The sequence below is a fragment of the Lissotriton helveticus genome, chromosome 2_1 (genome assembly GCF_964261635.1).
Source record: "Lissotriton helveticus chromosome 2_1, aLisHel1.1, whole genome shotgun sequence".
In the NCBI taxonomy this organism is placed as follows: Eukaryota; Metazoa; Chordata; class Amphibia; order Caudata; family Salamandridae; genus Lissotriton; species Lissotriton helveticus.
Genome location: NC_136059.1, coordinates 176,717,567 through 176,739,795, shown reverse-complemented (window position 1 = coordinate 176,739,795; position 22,229 = coordinate 176,717,567).

Sequence of the window (22,229 nt, the reverse complement as noted above, 5' to 3'; positions counted from 1 at the left end):
ACAAGCCTATGCGAACACCCCCACCCGCCAACGGCCCGTACCAGTCAATCGCACGCACAAGTACGACATGCACACCCCCCTACGGGAACACCCCCACTCACCAACGGCCCGTACCAGTCAATCGCACGCACAAGTACGACACGCACACCCCCCCAACAAGCCTACGCGAACACCCCCACCCGCCAACGGCCCGTACCAGTCAATCACACGTACAAGTACGACACGCACACCCCCCTACGCGAACACCCCCACCCGCCAATGGCCCGTACCAGTCAATCGCACGCCCAAGTACGACACGCACACCCCCCCAACAAGCCTACGCAAACACCCCCACCCGCCAACGGCCCGTACCAGTCAATCGCACGCACAAGTACGACACGCACACCCCCCTACACGAACACCCCCACCCACCAACAGCCTGTACCAGTCAATCGCACGCACAAGTCCGACACGCACACCCCCCCAACAAGCCTATGCGAACACCCCCACACGCCAACGGCCCGTACCAGTCAATCGCATGCACAAGTACGACACGCACACCCCCCTACGCGAACACCCCCACCTGCCAACGGCCCGTACCAGTCAATCGCACGCACAAGTATGACACGCACACCCCCCCAGCAAGCCTACGCGAACACCTCCACCCGCCAACGGCCCGTACCAGTCAATCGCACACACAAGTACGACACGCACACCCCCCTCCGCGAACACACCCACCCGCCAATGGCCCGTACCAGTCAATAGCACGCACATGTACGACACGCACACTCCCCCAACAAGCCGACGCGAACACCCCCACCCGCCAACGGCCCGTACCAGTCAATCGCATGCACAAGTACGACAGGCACACCCCCCTACGCGAACACCCCCACCCGCCAACGGCCCGTACCAGTCAATCGCACGCACAAGTCCGACACGCACACCCCCCCAACAAGCCTATGCGAACACCCCCACCCGCCAACGGCCCGTACCAGTCAATCGCACACACAAGTACGACATGCACACCCCCCTACGCGAACACCCCCACCCACCAACGGCCCGTACCAGTCAATCGCACGCACAAGTACGACACGCACACCCCCCCCAACAAGCCTACGCGAACACCCCCACCCGCCAACGGCCCGTACCAGTCAATCGCACGCACAAGTACGACACGCACACCCCCCTACGCGAACACCCCCACCCGCCAATGGCCCGTACCAGTCAATCGCACGCCCAAGTACGACACGCACCCCCCCAACAAGCCTACGCAAACACCCCCACCCGCCAACGGCCCGTACCAGTCAATCGCACACCCAAGTACGACACGCACCCCCCCAACAAGCCTACGCGAACACCCCCACCCGCCAACGGCCCTTACCAGTCAATCGCATGCACAAGTACGACACGCACACCCCCCTACGCGAACACCCCCACCCGCCAACGGCCTGTACCAGTCAATCGCACGCACAAGTCCGACACGCACACCCCCACAACAAGCCTATGCGAACACCCCCACCCGCCAACGGCCCGTACCAGTCAATCGCATGCACAAGTATGACACGCACACCCCCCCAACAAGCCTACGCGAACACCCCTACCCGCCAACGGCCCGTACTAGTCAATCGCACGCACAAGTACGACACGCACACCCCCCTACGCGAACACACCCACCCGCCAATGGCCCGTACCAGTCAATAGCACGCACATGTACGACACGCACACTCCCCCAACAAGCCTACGCGAACACCCCCACCCGCCAACGGCCCGTACCAGTCAATCGCACGCACAAGTATGACACGCACACCCCCAACAAGCCTACGCGAACACCCCCACCCGCCAATGGCCCGTACCAGTCAATCGCACGCCCAAGTACGACACGCACACCCCCCAACAAGCCTACGCGAACACCCCCACCGCCAACGGCCCGTACCAGTCAAACGCACACCCAAGTACGACACGCACACCCCCCAACAAGCCTACGTGAACACCCCCACCCGCCAACAGCCCGTACCAGTCAATCGCACGCCCAAGTACGACACGCACACATAACGCCAACACCCAAACCAGCACAAGGACTTTGCAAACAAGTGGCACAACAACACTGAACTTGTCTCCTGTGTACACACCATACAGAATCAATGTCCTGGTCACAGCCAAACAGAGGTCAACACTAACACCCACCCCATATAACACACACACAACCAATTCAAATTAAGCCACACCCACTATTTGACCAATAAAAGGGTCCACACATACAACCCATCATCCTTTGCAACATACCCATTCTTGCAAAGAAACAGAGAGCACACCAACTATTGCAGCCACATACCTTCACACATACACCCTATCACATCTACACCCACACCACCCCGTTCACAATCACAACCACACACCCTCATCCATACACACCATCACCCCCTCAATCACATACACCCCACACCATGACCACACCCAAGAATCCAAAGTTCACTAACCCGGAGATGGAGATACTTACAGATGAAGTAATCAGAGTCGAGCCACAGCTGTTTGGCGCATTGGTCAGACAGACCAGCATGGCAGAAAAAACATGCCTGTGGGAGAGGATCGTAGACCGGGTCAATGCTGTTGCACCCATCCGGCGCACCAAGGGGGAATGCCAGGCCAGGTGGTATGATCTGCGGAGGATGGTCAAGAAGAAAATGGACCAGGACTACTCCTCTGCACACCACACTGGAGGTGGTGGTCCCCGCAGACCTCCTGTATACCAGCCCTGGGAGGAGAAAGTCATGGCCCTGCTGCCACCGGTGGGAGTACATGGAATAGAAGGAGCCGTTGAGTCTGGTGAGTGTACAAAAAATACATGTTACATGGGTGGACTTACAACAGTGCCCAGCAGCATGGGGTGGGTGGCCATGAGTCCTAGCAGGACACAACTAAAAGTGGTTTGTTGCAAGTGGGACCCACAAAGGGTGGAAGGTGGAGGGTAGGAGGCTGCTCTCATCCCATATGCCCCAGGGCCTCACCCAGGCACCATGCCCAATGTACAGGGATAGGGAAATATCACACAAGAAAGTAGACCACAGCTCGTAAACTATATCATGTTGTGGACACACCTTCCAGAGATACAATATTTTGTGACACAGTAAGGCAGTGTAGCAAGTGAGCAAGCACAAACAACCTGCCTCCAACCCTGTCTCGCCCTCTGCCCTCTCCCACTGTCACCCTCTCCCACTGTCACCCTCTCCCACTGTCACCCTCTCCCACTGTTGCCCTCTCCCACTGTCACCCTCTCCCACTGTTGCCCTCTCCCACTGTCGCCCTCTCCCACTGTCGCCCTCTCCCACTGTCACCCTCTCCCACTGTTGCCCTCTCCCACTGTTGCCCTCTCCCTCTGTCGCCCTCTCCCTCTGTCACCCTCTCCCTCTGTTGCCCTCTCCCTCTGTCGCCCTCCCTCCCTCTGTCGCCCTCCCTCTGTCGCCCTCCCTCCCTCTGTCGCTCTCTCCCTCTGTCACCCTCTCCCTCTGTCGCCCTCTCCCACTGTCACCCTCTCCCACTGTCGCCCTCTCCCACTGTTGCCCTCTCCCTCTGTCGCCCTCTCCCTCTGTCACCCTCTCCCTCTGTTGCCCTCTTCCTCTGTCGCCCTCCCTCCCTCTGTCGCCCTCCCTCCCTCTGTTGCCCTCTCCCTCTGTCACCCTCTCCCTCTGTGGCCCTCTCCCTCTGTCACCCTCTCCCTCTGTCACCCTCTCCCTCTGTCGCCCTCTCCCACTGTCACCCTCTCCCACTGTTGCCCTCTCCCACTGTTGCCCTCTCCCTCTGTCGCCCTCTCCCTCTGTCGCCCTCCCTCCCTCTGTCGCCCTCTCCCACTGTCACCCTCTCCCACTGTCGCCCTCTCCCACTGTTGCCCTCTCCCTCTGTCGCACTCTCCCTGTCACCCTCTCCCTCTGTCGCCCTCTCCCTCAGTCGCCCTCCCTCCCTCTGTCGCCCTCTCCCACTGTCACCCTCTCCCACTGTCACCCTCTCCCACTGTTGCCCTCTCCCTCTGTCGCCCACCCCCCCTCTGTCGCCCTCCTTCTCCTGTCACCCTCTCCCTCTGTCGCCCTCCCTCCCTCTGTCGCCCTCCCTCCTTCTGTCGCCCTCTCCCTCTTTCACCCTCTCCCTCTGTCGCCCTCCCTCCCTCTGTCGCCCTCCCTCCCACTGTCACCTCACCGCATCTCCCTGGGCACACACACAGTTGCACCCAAGCACTGCACAGGCCTTACAAACACCATAGAGCAGAATGTTTAGGGATGTCTCCTAATTACCAGCAGTCATCCACTAAGTGCCTGCAACACACACACCATTTCCAGGCAACACTGTACTGTGTCAGGACACACATATCGGAAACCTCTGTAGTACACAATGGCCACAGGTGTAGGCAGCACAAGTCCCTCCTGTGATCACTGCAAACACAAACACCATGACAAGGTCACACACCCTGTGCATGAACACAAAACCGCAATTATGCCAGCATGCTACATCAGGGGGCAGCCAAATCATGAACGATGGACGCTTGCAAATCACACAAACTACTTCCATGGCCTATCCTACACGGTAAACATCGTTTACAACGATGTTTTCACAACGCGGTACCTTTACACCGCGGCTGTGACAACGCAAGTCGTTACCACGACTTGCGCTGGAGGGCGCTCAAGGTCTAAAAATAGTTAATTTACTATCCTAACACCTTCCCTAGGGTCCACGGGGACTGGTGTTAGAATAGTAAATTAAACTATTCGAAATCCGCGCCCCCCCAACGCAAGTCGTGGTAACGACTTGCGTTGTCACGGCCGCGTTGTAAAGGTATGCGTTGTGACGGTACGCGTTGTACCGTCATATATCCATCCTAAACCCGCCTTACAGAAACTCATCCCCTGGGGACAGGCTTTGGAGTGCAACACTGTCCCAATTGTCATGTACCACAACAAAACACTCACTCATATGATAACTCATACTACTCATACATGCACATAGCAGATGCTCAAGTCCATTGTGCCGCTCAAACAATTCACGTGCCCCATCTCATGAACGTTGTGGATGCACTGAAGTACCAACATGGACATGGGTATTGACAAGGTAATGCATCTTACAGAAGTGCCAAGTTCAAAAGCTATGATCTATAAGTTTGTGTACAGGTCCAGGTTTGTTGGCATTGTTTGGCCATCACGGTACAGCAAAAGACATCCAAAGTAGTAGATGTCATGCAAATTAATGATGCTCTGTCTCTTACATCAACATGCTGTATCTAAACTCTGTGCATGCTTCACGCAGACATAAGGATTTACACCGTATCCTGGATGTTGCGTGAACATGACCAATGCTTTACATGTGTTGTGCCGCCAATACAAGACACTTACAAAAAGGGGGTGGTGATGGTCAGAGTATCTGAGTTAATCAGAACACTCCTACCCAGTCAACAGATCAGGGCTTGATCCATCACCGTTTTTAAGCTCACTGCACCATCCCAGTTCAGAACCTGGCTATATGCAAATTAGTCTGTCCCTGGCCCAGTGCATCATGGGAACAGGGCAGACCAACTACCAAGCCAATTCTTCACTGGAAAGGAAACAAGCTTCCGGGGACCGGTTTCTGGCATTACAGCCGTCTTCGGCCCGGCTTGCTTGAATCCTGATGGTGCAATGAGCAAGGGACTCATGTCTGAGCATACCCTTCCACACTCATGGTGGCCAAAATAATTACAAAAAGGGGGTGGTGATGGACAGAGTATCTGAGTTAATCAGAACACTCCTACCCAGTCAACAGATCAGGGCTTGATCCATCACCGTTTTTTAGCTCACTGCACCATCCCAGTTCAGAACCTGGCTATATGCAAATTAGTCTGTCCCTGGCCCAGTGCATCATGGGAACAGGGCAGACCAAACTACCAAGCCAATTCTTCACTGGAAAGGAAACAAGCTTCCAGGGACCGGTTTCTGGCATTACAGCCGTCTTCGGCCCGGCTTGCTTGAATCCTGATGGTGCAATGAGCAAGGGACTCATGTCTGAGCATACCCTTCCACACTCATGGTGGCCAAAATAATTACAAAAAGGGGGTGGTGATGGACAGAGTATCTGAGTTAATCAGAACACTCCTACCCAGTCAACAGATCAGGGCTTGATCCATCACCGTTTTTTAGCTCACTGCACCATCCCAGTTCAGAACCTGGCTATATGCAAATTAGTCTGTCCCTGGCCCAGTGCATCATGGGAACAGGGCAGACCAAACTACCAAGCCAATTCTTCACTGGAAAGGAAACAAGCTTCCGGGGACCGGTTTCTGGCATTACAGCTGTCTTCGGCCCGGCTTGCTTGAATCCTGATGGTGCAATGAGCAAGGGACTCATGTCTGAGCATACCCTTCCACACTCATGGTGGCCAAACTAATTACAAAAAGGGGGTGGTGGTGGACAGAGTATCTGAGTTAATCAGAACACTCCTACCCAGTCAACAGATCAGGGCTTGATCCATCACCGTTTTTTAGCTCACTGCGCCATCCCAGTTCAGAACCTGGCTATATGCAAATTAGTCTGTCCCTGGCCCAGTGCATCATGGGAACAGGGCAGACCAAACTACCAAGCCAATTCTTCACTGGAAAGGAAACAAGCTTCCGGGGACCGGTTTCTGGCATTACAGCCGTCTTCGGCCCGGCTTGCTTGAATCCTGATGGTGCAATGAGCAAGGGACTCATGTCTGAGCATACCCTTCCACACTCATGGTGGCCAAAATAATTACAAAAAGGGGGTGGTGATGGACAGAGTATCTGAGTTAATCAGAACACTCCTACCCAGTCAACAGATCAGGGCTTGATCCATCACCGTTTTTTAGCTCACTGCACCATCCCAGTTCAGAACCTGGCTATATGCAAATTAGTCTGTCCCTGGCCCAGTGCATCATGGGAACAGGGCAGACCAAACTACCAAGCCAATTCTTCACTGGAAAGGAAACAAGCTTCCGGGGACCGGTTTCTGGCATTACAGCCGTCTTCGGCCCGGCTTGCTTGAATCCTGATGGTGCAATGAGCAAGGGACTCATGTCTGAGCATACCCTTCCACACTCATGGTGGCCAAAATAATTACAAAAAGGGGTTGGTGATGGACAAAGTATCTGAGTTAATCAGAACACTCCTACCCAGTCAACAGATCAGGGCTTGATCCATCACCGTTTTTTAGCTCACTGCACCATCCCAGTTCAGAACCTGGCTATATGCAAATTAGTCTGTCCCTGGCCCAGTGCATCATGGGAACAGGGCAGACCAAACTACCAAGCCAATTCTTCACTGGAAAGGAAACAAGCTTCCGGGGACCGGTTTATGGTATTACAGCCGTCTTCGGCCCGGCTTGCTTGAATCCTGATGGTGCAATGAGCAAGGGACTCATGTCTGAGCATACCCTTCCACACTCATGGTGGCCAAACTAATTACAAAAAGGGGGTGGTGATGGACAGAGTATCTGAGTTAATCAGAACACTCCTACCCAGTCAACAGATCAGGGCTTGATCCATCACCGTTTTTTAGCTCACTGTGCCATCCCAGTTCAGAACCTGGCTATATGCAAATTAGTCTGTCCCTGGCCCAGTGCATCATGGGAACAGGGCAGACCAAACTACCAAGCCAATTCTTCACTGGAAAGGAAACAAGCTTCCGGGGACCGGTTTCTGGCATTACAGCCGTCTTCGGCCCGGCTTGCTTGAATCCTGATGGTGCAATGAGCAAGGGACTCATATCTGAGCATACCCTTCCACACTCATGGTGGCCAAAATAATTACAAAAAGGGGGTGGTGATGGACAGAGTATCTGAGTTAATCAGAACACTCCTACCCAGTCAACAGATCAGGGCTTGATCCATCACCGTTTTTTAGCTCACTGCACCATCCCAGTTCAGAACCTGGCTATATGCAAATTAGTCTGTCCCTGGCCCAGTGCATCATGGGAACAGGGCAGACCAAACTACCAAGCCAATTCTTCACTGGAAAGGAAACAAGCTTCCGGGGACCGGTTTCTGGCATTACAGCCGTCTTCGGCCCGGCTTGCTTGAATCCTAATGGTGCAATGAGCAAGGGACTCATGTCTGAGCATACCCTTCCACACTCATGGTGGCCAAACTAATTACAAAAAGGGGGTGGTGATGGACAGAGTATCTGAGTTAATCAGAACACTCCTACCCAGTCAACAGATCAGGGCTTGATCCATCACCGTTTTTTAGCTCACTGCACCATCCCAGTTCAGAACCTGGCTATATGCAAATTAGTCTGTCCCTGGCCCAGTGCATCATGGGAACAGGGCAGACCAAACCACCAAGCCAATTCTTCACTGGAAAGGAAACAAGCTTCCGGGGACCGGTTTCTGGCATTACAGCCGTCTTCGGCCCGGCTTGCTTGAATCCTGATGGTGCAATGAGCAAGCGACTCATGTCTGAGCATACCCTTCCACACTCATGGTGGCCAAAATAATTACAAAAAGGGGGTGGTGATGGACAGAGTATCTGAGTTAATCAGAACACTCCTACCCAGTAAACAGATCAGGGCTTGATCCATCACCGTTTTTTAGCTCACTGCACCATCCCAGTTCAGAACCTGGCTATATGCAAATTAGTCTGTCCCTGGCCCAGTGCATCATGGGAACAGGGCAGACCAAACTACCAAGCCAATTCTTCACTGGAAAGGAAACAAGCTTCCGGGGACCGGTTTCTGGCATTACAGCCGTCTTCGGCCCGGCTTGCTTGAATCCTGATGGTGCAATGAGCAAGCGACTCATGTCTGAGCATACCCTTCCACACTCATGGTGGCCAAAATAATTACAAAAAGGGGGTGGTGATGGACAGAGTATCTGAGTTAATCAGAACACTCCTACCCAGTCAACAGATCAGGGCTTGATCCATCACCGTTTTTTAGCTCACTGCACCATCCCAGTTCAGAACCTGGCTATATGCAAATTAGTCTGTCCCTGGCCCAGTGCATCATGGGAACAGGGCAGACCAAACTACCAAGCCAATTCTTCACTGGAAAGGAAACAAGCTTCCGGGGACCGGTTTCTGGCATTACAGCCGTCTTCGGCCCGGCTTGCTTGAATCCTGATGGTGCAATGAGCAAGGGACTCATGTCTGAGCATACCCTTCCACACTCATGGTGGCCAAAATAATTACAAAAAGGGGGTGGTGATGGACAGAGTATCTGAGTTAATCAGAACACTCCTACCCAGTCAACAGATCAGGGCTTGATCCATCACCGTTTTTTAGCTCACTGCACCATCCCAGTTCAGAACCTGGCTATATGCAAATTAGTCTGTCCCTGGCCCAGTGCATCATGGGAACAGGGCAGACCAAACTACCAAGCCAATTCTTCACTGGAAAGGAAACAAGCTTCCGGGGACCGGTTTCTGGCATTACAGCCGTCTTCGGCCCGGCTTGCTTGAATCCTGATGGTGCAATGAGCAAGGGACTCATGTCTGAGCATACCCTTCCACACTCATGGTGGCCAAAATAATTACAAAAAGGGGGTGGTGATGGACAGAGTATCTGAGTTAATCAGAACACTCCTACCCAGTCAACAGATCAGGGCTTGATCCATCACCGTTTTTTAGCTCACTGCACCATCCCAGTTCAGAACCTGGCTATATGCAAATTAGTCTGTCCCTGGCCCAGTGCATCATGGGAACAGGGCAGACCAAACTACCAAGCCAATTCTTCACTGGAAAGGAAACAAGCTTCCGGGGACCGGTTTCTGGCATTACAGCCGTCTTTGGCCCGGCTTGCTTGAATCCTGATGGTGCAATGAGCAAGCGACTCATGTCTGAGCATACCCTTCCACACTCATGGTGGCCAAAATAATTACAAAAAGGGGGTGGTGATGGACAGAGTATCTGAGTTAATCAGAACACTCCTACCCAGTCACCAGATCAGGGCTTGATCCATCACCGTTTTTTAGCTCACTGCACCATCCCAGTTCAGAACCTGGCTATATGCAAATTAGTCTGTCCCTGGCCCAGTGCATCATGGGAACAGGGCAGACAAAACTACCAAGCCAATTCTTCACTGGAAAGGAAACAAGCTTCCGGGGACCGGTTTCTGGCATTACAGCCGTCTTCGGCCCGGCTTGCTTGAATCCTGATGGTGCAATGAGCAAGGGACTCATGTCTGAGCATACCCTTCCACACTCATGGTGGCCAAAATAATTACAAAAAGGGGGTGGTGATGGACAGAGTATCTGAGTTAATCAGAACACTCCTACCCAGTCAACAGATCAGGGCTTGATCCATCACGGTTTTTTAGCTCACTGCACCATCCCAGTTCAGAACCTGGCTATATGCAAATTAGTCTGTCCCTGGCCCAGTGCATCATGGGAACAGGGCAGACCAAACTACCAAGCCAATTCTTCACTGGAAAGGAAACAAGCTTCCCGGGACCGGTTTCTGGCATTACAGCCGTCTTCGGCCCGGCTTGCTTGAATCCTGATGGTGCAATGAGCAAGGGACTCATGTCTGAGCATACCCTTCCACACTCATGGTGGCCAAAATAATTACAAAAAGGGGGTGGTGATGGACAGAGTATCTGAGTTAATCAGAACACTCCTACCCAGTCAACAGATCAGGGCTTGATCCATCACCGTTTTTTAGCTCACTGCACCATCCCAGTTCAGAACCTGGCTATATGCAAATTAGTCTTTCCCTGGCCCAGTGCATCATGGGAACAGGGCAGACCAAACTACCAAGCCAATTCTTCACTGGAAAGGAAACAAGCTTCCGGGGACCGGTTTCTGGCATTACAGCCGTCTTCGGCCCTGCTTGCTTGAATCCTGATGGTGCAATGAGCAAGGGACTCATGTCTGAGCATACCCTTCCACACTCATGGTGGCCAAAATAATTACAAAAAGGGGGTGGTGATGGACAGAGTATCTGAGTTAATCAGAACACTCCTACCCAGTCAACAGATCAGGGCTTGATCCATCACCATTTTTTAGCTCACTGCACCATCCCAGTTCAGAACCTGGCTATATGCAAATTAGTCTGTCCCTGGCCCAGTGCATCATGGGAACAGGGCAGACCAAACTACCAAGCCAATTCTTCACTGGAAAGGAAACAAGCTTCCGGGGACCGGTTTCTGGCATTACAGCCGTCTTCGGCCCGGCTTGCTTGAATCCTGATGGTGCAATGAGCAAGGGACTCATGTCTGAGCATACCCTTCCACACTCATGGTGGCCAAAATAATTACAAAAAGGGGGTGGTGATGGACAGAGTATCTGAGTTAATCAGAACACTCCTACCCAGTCAACAGATCAGGGCTTGATCCATCACCGTTTTTTAGCTCACTGCACCATCCCAGTTCAGAACCTGGCTATATGCAAATTAGTCTGTCCCTGGCCCAGTGCATCATGGGAACAGGGCAGACCAAACTACCAAGCCAATTCTTCACTGGAAAGGAAACAAGCTTCCGGGGACCGGTTTCTGGCATTACAGCCGTCTTCGGCCCGGCTTGCTTGAATCCTGATGGTGCAATGAGCAAGCGACTCATGTCTGAGCATACCCTTCCACACTCATGGTGGCCAAAATAATTACAAAAAGGGGGTGGTGAAGGACAGAGTATCTGAGTTAATCAGAACACTCCTACCCAGTCAACAGATCAGGGCTTGATCCATCACCGTTTTTTAGCTCACTGCACCATCCCAGTTCAGAACCTGTCTATATGCAAATTAGTCTGTCCCTGGCCCAGTGCATCATGGGAACAGGGCAGACCAAACTACCAAGCCAATTCTTCACTGGAAAGGAAACAAGCTTCCGGGGACCGGTTTCTGGCATTACAGCCGTCTTCGGCCCGGCTTGCTTGAATCCTGATGGTGCAATGAGCAAGGGACTCATGTCTGAGCATACCCTTCCACACTCATGGTGGCCAAAATAATTACAAAAAGGGGGTGGTGATGGACAGAGTATCTGAGTTAATCAGAACACTCCTACCCAGTCAACAGATCAGGGCTTGATCCATCACTGTTTTTTAGCTCACTGCACCATCCCAGTTCAGAACCTGGCTATATGCAAATTAGTCTGTCCCTGGCCCAGTGCATCATGGGAACAGGGCAGACCAAACTACCAAGCCAATTCTTCACTGGAAAGGAAACAAGCTTCCGGGGACCGGTTTCTGGCATTACAGCCGTCTTCGGCCCGGCTTGCTTGAATCCTGATGGTGCAATGAGCAAGGGACTCATGTCTGAGCATACCCTTCCACACTCATGGTGGCCAAACTAATTACAAAAAGGGGGTGGTGATGGACAGAGTATCTGAGTTAATCAGAACACTCCTACCCAGTCAACAGATCAGGGCTTGATCCATCACCGTTTTTTAGCTCACTGCACCATCCCAGTTCAGAACCTGGCTATATGCAAATTAGTCTGTCCCTGGCCCAGTGCATCATGGGAACAGGGCAGACCAAACTACCAAGCCAATTCTTCACTGGAAAGGAAACAAGCTTCCGGGGACCGGTTTCTGGCATTACAGCCGTCTTTGGCCCGGCTTGCTTGAATCCTGATGGTGCAATGAGCAAGCGACTCATGTCTGAGCATACCCTTCCACACTCATGGTGGCCAAAATAATTACAAAAAGGGGGTGGTGATGGACAGAGTATCTGAGTTAATCAGAACACTCCTACCCAGTCACCAGATCAGGGCTTGATCCATCACCGTTTTTTAGCTCACTGCACCATCCCAGTTCAGAACCTGGCTATATGCAAATTAGTCTGTCCCTGGCCCAGTGCATCATGGGAACAGGGCAGACAAAACTACCAAGCCAATTCTTCACTGGAAAGGAAACAAGCTTCCGGGGACCGGTTTCTGGCATTACAGCCGTCTTCGGCCCGGCTTGCTTGAATCCTGATGGTGCAATGAGCAAGGGACTCATGTCTGAGCATACCCTTCCACACTCATGGTGGCCAAAATAATTACAAAAAGGGGGTGGTGATGGACAGAGTATCTGAGTTAATCAGAACACTCCTACCCAGTCAACAGATCAGGGCTTGATCCATCACGGTTTTTTAGCTCACTGCACCATCCCAGTTCAGAACCTGGCTATATGCAAATTAGTCTGTCCCTGGCCCAGTGCATCATGGGAACAGGGCAGACCAAACTACCAAGCCAATTCTTCACTGGAAAGGAAACAAGCTTCCGGGGACCGGTTTCTGGCATTACAGCCGTCTTCGGCCCGGCTTGCTTGAATCCTGATGGTGCAATGAGCAAGGGACTCATGTCTGAGCATACCCTTCCACACTCATGGTGGCCAAAATAATTACAAAAAGGGGGTGGTGATGGACAGAGTATCTGAGTTAATCAGAACACTCCTACCCAGTCAACAGATCAGGGCTTGATCCATCACCGTTTTTTAGCTCACTGCACCATCCCAGTTCAGAACCTGGCTATATGCAAATTAGTCTTTCCCTGGCCCAGTGCATCATGGGAACAGGGCAGACCAAACTACCAAGCCAATTCTTCACTGGAAAGGAAACAAGCTTCCGGGGACCGGTTTCTGGCATTACAGCCGTCTTCGGCCCTGCTTGCTTGAATCCTGATGGTGCAATGAGCAAGGGACTCATGTCTGAGCATACCCTTCCACACTCATGGTGGCCAAAATAATTACAAAAAGGGGGTGGTGATGGACAGAGTATCTGAGTTAATCAGAACACTCCTACCCAGTCAACAGATCAGGGCTTGATCCATCACCGTTTTTTAGCTCACTGCACCATCCCAGTTCAGAACCTGGCTATATGCAAATTAGTCTGTCCCTGGCCCAGTGCATCATGGGAACAGGGCAGACCAAACTACCAAGCCAATTCTTCACTGGAAAGGAAACAAGCTTCCGGGGACCGGTTTCTGGCATTACAGCCGTCTTCGGCCCGGCTTGCTTGAATCCTGATGGTGCAATGAGCAAGGGACTCATGTCTGAGCATACCCTTCCACACTCATGGTGGCCAAAATAATTACAAAAAGGGGGTGGTGATGGACAGAGTATCTGAGTTAATCAGAACACTCCTACCCAGTCAACAGATCAGGGCTTGATCCATCACCGTTTTTTAGCTCACTGCACCATCCCAGTTCAGAACCTGGCTATATGCAAATTAGTCTGTCCCTGGCCCAGTGCATCATGGGAACAGGGCAGACCAAACTACCAAGCCAATTCTTCACTGGAAAGGAAACAAGCTTCCGGGGACCGGTTTCTGGCATTACAGCCGTCTTCGGCCCGGCTTGCTTGAATCCTGATGGTGCAATGAGCAAGGGACTCATGTCTGAGCATACCCTTCCACACTCATGGTGGGCAAAATAATTACAAAAAGGGGGTGGTGATGGACAGAGTATCTGAGTTAATCAGAACACTCCTACCCAGTCACCAGATCAGGGCTTGATCCATCACCGTTTTTTAGCTCACTGCACCATCCCAGTTCAGAACCTGGCTATATGCAAATTAGTCTGTGCCTGGCCCAGTGCATCATGGGAACAGGGCAGACCAAACTACCAAGCCAATTCTTCACTGGAAAGGAAACAAGCTTCCGGGGACCGGTTTCTGGCATTACTGCCGTCTTCGGCCCGGCTTGCTTGAATCCTGATGGTGCAATGAGCAAGGGACTCATGTCTGAGCATACCCTTCCACACTCATGGTGGCCAAAATAATTACAAAAAGGGGGTGGTGATGGACAGAGTATCTGAGTTAATCAGAACACTCCTACCCAGTCAACAGATCAGGGCTTGATCCATCACCGTTTTTTAGCTCACTGCACCATCCCAGTTCAGAACCTGGCTATATGCAAATTAGTCTGTCCCTGGCCCAGTGCATCATGGGAACAGGGCAGACCAAACTACCAAGCCAATTCTTCACTGGAAAGGAAACAAGCTTCCGGGGATCGGTTTCTGGCATTACAGCCATCTTCGGCCCGGCTTGCTTGAATCCTGATGGTGCAATGAGCAAGCGACTCATGTCTGAGCATACCCTTCCACACTCATGGTGGCCAAAATAATTACAAAAAGGGGGTGGTGATGGACAGAGTATCTGAGTTAATCAGAACACTCCTACCCAGTCAACAGATCAGGGCTTGATCCATCACCGTTTTTTAGCTCACTGCACCATCCCAGTTCAGAACCTGGCTATATGCAAATTAGTCTGTCCCTGGCCCAGTGCATCATGGGAACAGGGCAGACCAAACTACCAAGCCAATTCTTCACTGGAAAGGAAACAAGCTTCCGGGGACCGGTTTCTGGCATTACAGCCGTCTTCGGCCCGGCTTGCTTGAATCCTGATGGTGCAATGAGCAAGGGACTCATGTCTGAGCATACCCTTCCACACTCATGGTGGCCAAAATAATTACAAAAAGGGGGTGGTGATGGACAGAGTATCTGAGTTAATCAGAACACTCCTACCCAGTCAACAGATCAGGGCTTGATCCATCACCGTTTTTTAGCTCACTGCACCATCCCAGTTCAGAACCTGGCTATATGCAAATTAGTCTGTCCCTGGCCCAGTGCATCATGGGAACAGGGCAGACCAAACTACCAAGCCAATTCTTCACTGGAAAGGAAACAAGCTTCCGGGGACCGGTTTCTGGCATTACAGCCGTCTTCGGCCCGGCTTGCTTGAATCCTGATGGTGCAATGAGCAAGGGACTCATGTCTGAGCATACCCTTCCACACTCATGGTGGCCAAAATAATTACAAAAAGGGGTTGGTGATGGACAAAGTATCTGAGTTAATCAGAACACTCCTACCCAGTCAACAGATCAGGGCTTGATCCATCACCGTTTTTTAGCTCACTGCACCATCCCAGTTCAGAACCTGGCTATATGCAAATTAGTCTGTCCCTGGCCCAGTGCATCATGGGAACAGGGCAGACCAAACTACCAAGCCAATTCTTCACTGGAAAGGAAACAAGCTTCCGGGGACCGGTTTCTGGTATTACAGCCGTCTTCGGCCCGGCTTGCTTGAATCCTGATGGTGCAATGAGCAAGGGACTCATGTCTGAGCATACCCTTCCACACTCATGGTGGCCAAACTAATTACAAAAAGGGGGTGGTGATGGACAGAGTATCTGAGTTAATCAGAACACTCCTACCCAGTCAACAGATCAGGGCTTGATCCATCACCGTTTTTTAGCTCACTGTGCCATCCCAGTTCAGAACCTGGCTATATGCAAATTAGTCTGTCCCTGGCCCAGTGCATCATGGGAACAGGACAGACCAAACTACCAAGCCAATTCTTCACTGGAAAGGAAACAAGCTTCCGGGGACCGGTTTCTGGCATTACAGCCGTCTTCGGCCCGGCTTGCTTGAATCCTGATGGTGCAATGAGCAAGGGACTCATATCTGAGCATACCCTTCCACACTCATGGTGGCCAAAATAATTACAAAAAGGGGGTGGTGATGGACAGAGTATCTGAGTTAATCAGAACACTCCTACCCAGTCAACAGATCAGGGCTTGATCCATCACCGTTTTTTAGCTCACTGCACCATCCCAGTTCAGAACCTGGCTATATGCAAATTAGTCTGTCCCTGGCCCAGTGCATCATGGGAACAGGGCAGACCAAACTACCAAGCCAATTCTTCACTGGAAAGGAAACAAGCTTCCGGGGACCGGTTTCTGGCATTACAGCCGTCTTCGGCCCGGCTTGCTTGAATCCTAATGGTGCAATGAGCAAGGGACTCATGTCTGAGCATACCCTTCCACACTCATGGTGGCCAAACTAATTACAAAAAGGGGGTGGTGATGGACAGAGTATCTGAGTTAATCAGAACACTCCTACCCAGTCAACAGATCAGGGCTTGATCCATCACCGTTTTTTAGCTCACTGCACCATCCCAGTTCAGAACCTGGCTATATGCAAATTAGTCTGTCCCTGGCCCAGTGCATCATGGGAACAGGGCAGACCAAACTACCAAGCCAATTCTTCACTGGAAAGGAAACAAGCTTCCGGGGACCGGTTTCTGGCATTACAGCCGTCTTCGGCCCGGCTTGCTTGAATCCTGATGGTGCAATGAGCAAGCGACTCATGTCTGAGCATACCCTTCCACACTCATGGTGGCCAAAATAATTACAAAAAGGGGGTGGTGATGGACAGAGTATCTGAGTTAATCAGAACACTCCTACCCAGTAAACAGATCAGGGCTTGATCCATCACCGTTTTTTAGCTCACTGCACCATCCCAGTTCAGAACCTGGCTATATGCAAATTAGTCTGTCCCTGGCCCAGTGCATCATGGGAACAGGGCAGACCAAACTACCAAGCCAATTCTTCACTGGAAAGGAAACAAGCTTCCGGGGACCGGTTTCTGGCATTACAGCCGTCTTCGGCCCGGCTTGCTTGAATCCTGATGGTGCAATGAGCAAGCGACTCATGTCTGAGCATACCCTTCCACACTCATGGTGGCCAAAATAATTACAAAAAGGGGGTGGTGATGGACAGAGTATCTGAGTTAATCAGAACACTCCTACCCAGTCAACAGATCAGGGCTTGATCCATCACCGTTTTTTAGCTCACTGCACCATCCCAGTTCAGAACCTGGCTATATGCAAATTAGTCTGTCCCTGGCCCAGTGCATCATGGGAACAGGGCAGACCAAACTACCAAGCCAATTCTTCACTGGAAAGGAAACAAGCTTCCGGGGACCGGTTTCTGGCATTACAGCCGTCTTCGGCCCGGCTTGCTTGAATCCTGATGGTGCAATGAGCAAGGGACTCATGTCTGAGCATACCCTTCCACACTCATGGTGGCCAAAATAATTACAAAAAGGGGGTGGTGATGGACAGAGTATCTGAGTTAATCAGAACACTCCTACCCAGTCAACAGATCAGGGCTTGATCCATCACCGTTTTTTAGCTCACTGCACCATCCCAGTTCAGAACCTGGCTATATGCAAATTAGTCTGTCCCTGGCCCAGTGCATCATGGGAACAGGGCAGACCAAACTACCAAGCCAATTCTTCACTGGAAAGGAAACAAGCTTCCGGGGACCGGTTTCTGGCATTACAGCCGTCTTCGGCCCGGCTTGCTTGAATCCTGATGGTGCAATGAGCAAGGGACTCATGTCTGAGCATACCCTTCCACACTCATGGTGGCCAAAATAATTACAAAAAGGGGGTGGTGATGGACAGAGTATCTGAGTTAATCAGAACACTCCTACCCAGTCAACAGATCAGGGCTTGATCCATCACCGTTTTTTAGCTCACTGCACCATCCCAGTTCAGAACCTGGCTATATGCAAATTAGTCTGTCCCTGGCCCAGTGCATCATGGGAACAGGGCAGACCAAACTACCAAGCCAATTCTTCACTGGAAAGGAAACAAGCTTCCGGGGACCGGTTTCTGGCATTACAGCCGTCTTCGGCCCGGCTTGCTTGAATCCTGATGGTGCAATGAGCAAGGGGCTCATGTCTGAGCATACCCTTCCACACTCATGGTGGCCAAACTAATTACAAAAAGGGGGTGGTGATGGACAGAGTATCTGAGTTAATCAGAACACTCCTACCCAGTCAACAGATCAGGGCTTGATCCATCACCGTTTTTTAGCTCACTGCACCATCCCAGTTCAGAACCTGGCTATATGCAAATTAGTCTGTCCCTGGCCCAGTGCATCATGGGAACAGGGCAGACCAAACTACCAAGCCAATTCTTCACTGGAAAGGAAACAAGCTTCCGGGGACCGGTTTCTGGCATTACAGCCGTCTTCGGCCCGGCTTGCTTGAATCCTGATGGTGCAATGAGCAAGCGACTCATGTCTGAGCATACCCTTCCACACTCATGGTGGCCAAAATAATTACAAAAAGGGGGTGGTGAAGGACAGAGTATCTGAGTTAATCAGAACACTCCTACCCAGTCAACAGATCAGGGCTTGATTCATCACCGTTTTTTAGCTCACTGCACCATCCCAGTTCAGAACCTGTCTATATGCAAATTAGTCTGTCCCTGGCCCAGTGCATCATGGGAACAGGGCAGACCAAACTACCAAGCCAATTCTTCACTGGAAAGGAAACAAGCTTCCGGGGACCGGTTTCTGGCATTACAGCCGTCTTCGGCCCGGCTTGCTTGAATCCTGATGGTGCAATGAGCAAGGGACTCATGTCTGAGCATACCCTTCCACACTCATGGTGGCCAAAATAATTACAAAAAGGGGGTGGTGATGGACAGAGTATCTGAGTTAATCAGAACACTCCTACCCAGTCAACAGATCAGGGCTTGATCCATCACTGTTTTTTAGCTCACTGCACCATCCCAGTTCAGAACCTGGCTATATGCAAATTAGTCTGTCCCTGGCCCAGTGCATCATGGGAACAGGGCAGACCAAACTACCAAGCCAATTCTTCACTGGAAAGGAAACAAGCTTCCGGGGACCGGTTTCTGGCATTACAGCCGTCTTCGGCCCGGCTTGCTTGAATCCTGATGGTGCAATGAGCAAGGGACTCATGTCTGAGCATACCCTTCCACACTCATGGTGGCCAAACTAATTACAAAAAGGGGGTGGTGATGGACAGAGTATCTGAGTTAATCAGAACACTCCTACCCAGTCAACAGATCAGGGCTTGATCCATCACCGTTTTTTAGCTCACTGCACCATCCCAGTTCAGAACCTGGCTATATGCAAATTAGTCTGTCCCTGGCCCAGTGCATCATGGGAACAGGGCAGACCAAACTACCAAGCCAATTCTTCACTGGAAAGGAAACAAGCTTCCGGGGACCGGTTTCTGGCATTACAGCCGTCTTTGGCCCGGCTTGCTTGAATCCTGATGGTGCAATGAGCAAGCGACTCATGTCTGAGCATACCCTTCCACACTCATGGTGGCCAAAATAATTACAAAAAGGGGGTGGTGATGGACAGAGTATCTGAGTTAATCAGAACACTCCTACCCAGTCAACAGATCAGGGCTTGATCCATCACCGTTTTTTAGCTCACTGCACCATCCCAGTTCAGAACCTGGCTATATGCAAATTAGTCTGTCCCTGGCCCAGTGCATCATGGGAACAGGGCAGACCAAACTACCAAGCCAATTCTTCACTGGAAAGGAAACAAGCTTCCGGGGACCGGTTTCTGGCATTACAGCCGTCTTCGGCCCGGCTTGCTTGAATCCTAATGGTGCAATGAGCAAGGGACTCATGTCTGAGCATACCCTTCCACACTCATGGTGGCCAAACTAATTACAAAAAGGGGGTGGTGATGGACAGAGTATCTGAGTTAATCAGAACACTCCTACCCAGTCAACAGATCAGGGCTTGATCCATCACCGTTTTTTAGCTCACTGCACCATCCCAGTTCAGAACCTGGCTATATGCAAATTAGTCTGTCCCTGGCCCAGTGCATCATGGGAACAGGGCAGACCAAACTACCAAGCCAATTCTTCACTGGAAAGGAAACAAGCTTCCGGGGACCGGTTTCTGGCATTACAGCCGTCTTCGGCCCGGCTTGCTTGAATCCTGATGGTGCAATGAGCAAGCGACTCATGTCTGAGCATACCCTTCCACACTCATGGTGGCCAAAATAATTACAAAAAGGGGGTGGTGATGGACAGAGTATCTGAGTTAATCAGAACACTCCTACCCAGTAAACAGATCAGGGCTTGATCCATCACCGTTTTTTAGCTCACTGCACCATCCCAGTTCAGAACCTGGCTATATGCAAATTAGTCTGTCCCTGGCCCAGTGCATCATGGGAACAGGGCAGACCAAACTACCAAGCCAATTCTTCACTGGAAAGGAAACAAGCTTCCGGGGACCGGTTTCTGGCATTACAGCCGTCTTCGGCCCGGCTTGCTTGAATCCTGATGGTGCAATGAGCAAGCGACTCATGTCTGAGCATACCCTTCCACACTCATGGTGGCCAAAATAATTACAAAAAGGGGGTGGTGATGGACAGAGTATCTGAGTTAATCAGAACACTCCTACCCAGTCAACAGATCAGGGCTTGATCCATCACCGTTTTTTAGCTCACTGCACCATCCCAGTTCAGAACCTGGCTATATGCAAATTAGTCTGTCCCTGGCCCAGTGCATCATGGGAACAGGGCAGACCAAACTACCAAGCCAATTCTTCACTGGAAAGGAAACAAGCTTCCGGGGACCGGTTTCTGGCATTACAGCCGTCTTCGGCCCGGCTTGCTTGAATCCTGATGGTGCAATGAGCAAGGGACTCATGTCTGAGCATACCCTTCCACACTCATGGTGGCCAAAATAATTACAAAAAGGGGGTGGTGATGGACAGAGTATCTGAGTTAATCAGAACACTCCTACCCAGTCAACAGATCAGGGCTTGATCCATCACCGTTTTTTAGCTCACTGCACCATCCCAGTTCAGAACCTGGCTATATGCAAATTAGTCTGTCCCTGGCCCAGTGCATCATGGGAACAGGGCAGACCAAACTACCAAGCCAATTCTTCACTGGAAAGGAAACAAGCTTCCGGGGACCGGTTTCTGGCATTACAGCCGTCTTCGGCCCGGCTTGCTTGAATCCTGATGGTGCAATGAGCAAGGGACTCATGTCTGAGCATACCCTTCCACACTCATGGTGGCCAAAATAATTACAAAAAGGGGGTGGTGATGGACAGAGTATCTGAGTTAATCAGAACACTCCTACCCAGTCAACAGATCAGGGCTTGATCCATCACCGTTTTTTAGCTCACTGCACCATCCCAGTTCAGAACCTGGCTATATGCAAATTAGTCTGTCCCTGGCCCAGTGCATCATGGGAACAGGGCAGACCAAACTACCAAGCCAATTCTTCACTGGAAAGGAAACAAGCTTCCGGGGACCGGTTTCTGGCATTACAGCCGTCTTCGGCCCGGCTTGCTTGAATCCTGATGGTGCAATGAGCAAGGGGCTCATGTCTGAGCATACCCTTCCACACTCATGGTGGCCAAACTAATTACAAAAAGGGGGTGGTGATGGACAGAGTATCTGAGTTAATCAGAACACTCCTACCCAGTCAACAGATCAGGGCTTGATCCATCACCGTTTTTTAGCTCACTGCACCATCCCAGTTCAGAACCTGGCTATATGCAAATTAGTCTGTCCCTGGCCCAGTGCATCATGGGAACAGGGCAGACCAAACTACCAAGCCAATTCTTCACTGGAAAGGAAACAAGCTTCCGGGGACCGGTTTCTGGCATTACAGCCGTCTTCGGCCCGGCTTGCTTGAATCCTGATGGTGCAATGAGCAAGCGACTCATGTCTGAGCATACCCTTCCACACTCATGGTGGCCAAAATAATTACAAAAAGGGGGTGGTGAAGGA